We start from the raw sequence: 6,036 nt of genomic DNA, 5'->3' as shown, positions 1-6,036 counted from the left end.
AGTAAGTTTAGTAAGTAATCTAGTATTTAATATGTAATATATGCTTGGCATACAGTAAGCTGAATAAATGCTGAGTCACCTGGTAGATGTTATGTGCTTATTAAATGGAACTGAAGTGAAATGTCAATATTGGGGGAGGAACAATGGAATGATTGTCATATGATCATCATTCATATTTTCATGAGACGACAGGTTATGAACAGCTTTCTTTTTTGGAATGAAAATTTATCTTATATCTATTTCCTATATTTATATATTCTATTCGAATGAAGACCTGCTTTCTTTCCTTCCCATCTCCCCTTCCAGCCCCATCCCTACCGAGAGAAACAAGACCCTTTTTACAAACATGTGTAATGGAGCTGAACATATTCCTGCATTGACCGTGTCCAAAACCAGAATGTCTCTGAAGCACTTTCCGAAGAATGAGTATATTATTATGCCTAAATCCTAGATGAGAAAATAGAAGCCTGGAGGAAGGGAATGACTTATCCAGAGTCGCACAGAGGGCTTACAGCTAAAGCTCGAGTCCCTGTGGCCTCTTACCATTCCATCTCCCTCTGTGTCTTTGTGTGAGCGGTCTGTCCTGCATATCTGGAATGCTCTCTCTTTTCACCTCTGCCTTTGAAAACCCCTACTGTCCTTCATGTGTCAATGCAAATACCACCTTCCTGATCTCCCCAGTTGCTAGCGTTCCCCTACCGCCTCTGAAATTTTTTCTTACATTTATTTTATTGATAACTACATAAAATATTTATTTTAATAGCTTAAAACTAGACTATGACTTTTGGGACACCCATATACGTCTATTTCCCCAAATTAGAACGTTAAGTACCTCAAAAGAAGGGAGTGTTTCCCTTTTGTCTCTGTAGCCCCAGTATTTTGTACGATGTCTGCCACATAGTAGGTGCTTATTCATGTTTATTGATTAATTAATTGGCCTTCAGTTCAGGGCAGGGGTGGAGAACATGTGACGTCGAGGTCACATGTGGCCTTCCAGGTCCTTGGGTTCGGCCTTTTGACTGAGTCCTAGTTTTACAGAACAAATCCTTTTATTAAGGGGATTTGTTCTGGGAGGTTTGGATTCAGTCAAACGGCTGTACTTGAGGACCTAGAGGGCCACATGTGGTCTTGAGGTTGAAGGTTCCTCACCCCTGGTCTAGGGCTCTTCTTGTTTTCTCTAATAACAATAATAAAAAAAAGAGCTGGCATTTATTTATATCAGGTGTAAGATTTATGAAGTCTTAAGCACACCACCATTTAATCCTTCTGTTAACTCTATGAGGTAACATAGAAACAGGCGTGATTAGCCCCATTTAACAGATGAGGAAACTGGCTCAGCAGGGAAAAATGGATTCGTTTATGATTACATTTCTAGTAAATATTAAAGGGTTGGATTAGAATCCAGATTTCTCTTGATCCCAAGTCCAGGGCTCTTTGTATCCTGCTGCACCACCTCTCAGTGATCCTGAGCCAGGGAGGTCACAGGGTGTCTTTTGGTCCTTCCCAACCCTGTCAACCAAAGGGAACATTCTGGGGTCCTTAAAATCCTCTCCCTCTAACTTTTAAGACAAAGGTGATTCTGGACTCTCAAGACCCCATATGTCATATGGGGACATTCCTCCCTGGTTTATTTCATTGGTATGGAATCTCATGGCATTGGAGAGCTTGGGGGTCCTCCATCATGAAGTCCATAAGGAAGAAAGGTCATGGAAGAGGGCTGCCCCAGGAAATAATGAGACAATTCAAAGCAACTTTTTGGCTATGGGCCAAAGGGGTCACATCCCACTGTGCCTGGTGGGAAAAATATTCCATCCTGGGCCCTCTGAGGTCTAGAGGAGAGACCCTGGATCCCACTTCCATTTCCCTCCCCCTCTTTCTCCAGGGGGCAGTTCAAGAGAAGGGAAGAAGAGAGAGGATTGGGGAGGAGGTTATGAGGAAAGAACAGAGGCAGGGACAATAGGGCAAGAAGCTTAAGGAAGAAGATGGGAGCTTTGGCTAAAAGGAGAACACTAGGGGAGGGGGAATAAGGAGAAGTGAACGAAAGAAATGAATGAAAGTGAATGATAGAGTGAAAAAAGAGGAAAATGGAAGGAGGTTTGAAGGGAAAAGAAAAGAGGAAGAAAGGCTAAAATGAAAGGAATGGGGCAGTGTGAGGTGGAGGTGAGGGCAAAGAAGACTAGGCAGAGCCATCACCAGCAAGGGACAAAAAGTGCTTAGGCCCAGGTGCTGCCTGGGGATTGGAGGCATATGCTTCCTCGTGGTATCCATTGCCGGACCACCAGGTTTTTCAGTAGTCTGACCCCCAGTGTACCTCAGGATTCCATCCTTGAACCAACCTTCTCCCAAGCCTACCTGCTCCTGTCCCCCCAGCTCTCTTAGATGTAAAACCCCTCTCCTAGCAGCCCCTCTTCTGAACTAGTAGAGGAAGAATAGGGGAAAGTTATGGAAACAAAGGATGGGAGAATCAGGATTGAAGATTTAGAGCTGGAAGGGGCCCTCACATCATAAATTCCAACCTCTTCATTTTGCAGATGAGAAAACTAGTTCATAGTGAAGTTAAGTGACTTGCCTAGGGTTGATCAGCTAGCAAGAGCGGAGGGGTACTGAAAGGAAAAGAAAGGGACTAAAGAGGGAGAAAAGGGGAGAAAACAAGGAAACAGAACTGGGAAGGAGGAGGTTAAGGGGGAAGAAATGGGAGTGGGAGCATCCCCTTCCAATGAAGGCAGAAAAAAACTTGGGGTAATGGGATGGGGTGGAGGTGGGGGTAAGGAAAGTGTGGAAAGTCTGTGCTGGGGCCTATTTCCCTACCTAGTCCTTCACAATCAAGTCCCCCAGCTGGTCCCTGGGCCTCTCCATCTGCCGCCCTCATGTAACCAGAGCCTGCGGGTTGCATCAGAGCCCTGTGCTGTGGGAGGTAAACACCGGGGCTCCCTGGGGTCCCCACCCGTTCCCCAGCCCCAACTCCAGCTTCAGCCAGCTTAACCCAATTCCCTCCTTCTTCCCTCCCGCCCTCAGAATCAGGGATTCTCAGAACCAGAGGTGAATCTCAGAGGTCATCACACCACTGCAGGAATCCCTTGTCCAGCTCCCCTGACTGGGGGCTATCAGCCACTGCTGGACCACCTGCCTTAAGGGCAACCTCACTCTCCATTACTGGAAGAGGTCCGGTGAAAGGCTAAAGGACCCGTTAGCAGGGAAACCATGAAGGGGATTCCTGCACAGATGGTGAGGTTGACTAATGATCTACCTTCCAGCTCCGAAGACCCAGGATTCTGGTTAATGCAGGTTAAAAACAGATGGAGTTCTAGGAATGTTGGTGAAAACAAGAAGACAAGAAAAGGAAATTGAGGGGCTGAACTTAGGTAAAGAAGAGGCAAAATCATCTCTGTTTGAAGATGATGTCATGATTTACTTAAAGAATCCCAGAGATGAATTTTACCGATGAGGAAACAGCCTCAGAGAAGTTAAGTGATTCTCCAAGAGTCACACAGCCCATAAATTTTGAACCTAGATTGAGGAGAGAGTGAGGTATTGGACTGGGCCTAGTTTGGTAGTTTCATCTGAGACTGAGATTAAGATCGAATGGAAGGCAGTATAGGAAAAAAAATTAGACCAACAAGAAAACTGGGTTGGAGTGTTGATTGTCATAAACTAGTTTTGTGACCTTAGTTAAGGTCATAAAGTAACTAAGTAATGGTTAAGTAATTTAACCTCTCTGGACCTCAGTTTCCTGATCTGTAAAATGCAGAAGTTGGACTCATGGTTTCAAAGGTCTCATTTTAGCCTTGATATTCTATATTTTAAGGTGACTCTCATCTCTTAACATAGAATTCTAGAAGAACTAGAAGATCTCTTAGAGCCCAGAATGTCAGAGATGGAAGAAACCTTAGAAATAATTTATTCCACTCTCTCATTTTCAGATGAAAAGATCAAGCTCCTTAGAGAAGTGACATGCCCAAGGTCACAAAATAAAAGGCAGGATGAGGACATTCAGTATGAAGCCGCAATTACATTTGTAGTTAGTTTTATTTACGGTTTCAGTTAAGATTAAGGTCAAGACTTCGGGTAGAAGCAAGGTTAGAGTTAAGGTTAATTTTGATTTGTTACTGAAACAGTGAGTTCCACCTCAAAGTGAACTAGGTTAGGTCTAGTTCTTGTGGGGAGGTACCTCACTAGGACTAGGGCTATTTGGGGATTTAGCTAAAGATTAGCATTAGGACATGGTATTTGCTCTGTGTCAATTTTCCAATTTATTTTAGGATTTTATTTAAGTTTAAAGTAAGGGTTATGGATTAGGTTTAGGATTAAAATTATTTTTTGGATTAAGATTCAGTTTTATTGATAGAGTTAACAGGATTTGAATAAGTGTTCGGTGAAGAGCTAGATTTAGTTTTAGGGATAAGGACAGAGCTTTGGCAGGCATTAGGGTTAATCCAATGGTTAGTGCTAAGGTGATAAAGAAAGTGAAGGCCAGGGTTAAGATGAGGATAAGGGTCACGTTTAGCTCAAGGGCTAAGGTTGGAGATCAAGTTAGTGGTAGGTTTAGTGACTAGCTTTAGGGTTAGAATTATAGGAAAATTAAAGATTAAATTAAGATTTAAAGGTTAACCTTAACAGTGTGGGTTGTTTTAGGGCTGGTTTTAGGGATGAAGTCAGAGGTGTGTTTAAGATTAGCTGTCAGGTCAGAATTAGCAGTAAAGCTAGTGTTTAAAATAGAGGTGAGTTACAACAAGGTGGGGGGAGGGGTATAGTAATGAGAGGGAGGAGTCCTAGAGAGTAATCGAAGCTTTGGGGTGGATAGAGGAATGGTGATTGGAAATCCCACTATGAGGTCTCTTCAGACTTTTTGGAAGGGAAAGGAGGAATAAACCGATGAGGAGAGGAGGGTGGGAAGCATATTTGTAAAAGAGAGGAGTCCTTGCTCCCTAGCCAAGTAAAATCTGGTTACAATGAACACCCAGGGTGACTTTGAACTGAGGAAATGCCCAGGGATGTTTCCCAGATGAGTTAGATTGAGGAGAGCCTTGAATATCAGGCTGTTTGGACTTCATTGGACAGGCAGCTGGGAATTCTTCTGAGGTATCTGAATAGGGTGGGATGTGATCAGATCTGAGCCCCAGCAAATCTTGCAGAAGGGATGGAGGAGAGACTGAGACAGAATGCCCACAACAAGGGATGAAAGACCTGCCTCATTCCAAATGGCCTTGGAGTTGGAGGAGGAGGGAGGTCTTCCATGACTCCTCAGTGACTGAATGTAGGGAGAGGTTTTCAAAAGGGGTCATATAAGAGTGCCATTGTCAGAAGCAGTCTCAATTCCTTCATCCTTAAGACAATAGATTCATACAAAGGGTGGTCTCTAAATTCCTCCATTTCTAGTCATGCACTGGTCCCTTCTAGCGCTGACATTTATAGGATTTACAACTGAATGGGACTTGGTTCAGTATCTTCTCGTCTGTTTTACAGATAAGGAAACTGAGTCCCAGAGAGGCACGAAGCTAAGAAATTCTTGTCTTGGCTTTGAAGCCACCGACCTTTGACTTCAAGGCCAGGGATTTCTCCAGTCCATCCCGTCAGCCTCCTTTCCAGCTAAGACATCCTCAGCATAAGTTGGACCCAGGTTCCCTGTTGGTGCTTAGACCCTGATGACTTCCATTCCTTTCTCCCTTTAGAGTCTAAAGGGTTAACACAGTCCCACAGTTCCAAGTCCACTTCCTTCGTATCTCCAGGGCCCATTCCTAAACCACCTCCCCCTTAACTCCTAGGCCTGATACCCACCATGCTTCACCTTTCCCACCCTCAAGTTCTCCCTAATTCTGCGGCCCTGAGAGTCACAGAGAGGCCTCTTCCAGGCCAGGGCTCTGGCCTCCAGCCGTTCCCTGGGCCCTGGGGTCCTGCCGGCATCCACCCAGGGACAGAGGCCAGGGCCCGGGGCAGCAACTTCGCAAACACCGCCCCTTTAGAGTGAGTGGGCGGTGGGAGGGCCGAACTCCGCCCGAACCACCCTGGAGCTGACCAACCACCAATCAGAGGAGTAGC

This window comes from Petaurus breviceps, unplaced genomic scaffold (assembly GCF_028583685.1).
Source record: "Petaurus breviceps papuanus isolate PSGF00001 unplaced genomic scaffold, PetGlider_PUasm1.0 108, whole genome shotgun sequence".
NCBI lineage: Eukaryota > Metazoa > Chordata > Mammalia > Diprotodontia > Petauridae > Petaurus > Petaurus breviceps.
This window is presented reverse-complemented; position numbering follows the sequence as displayed.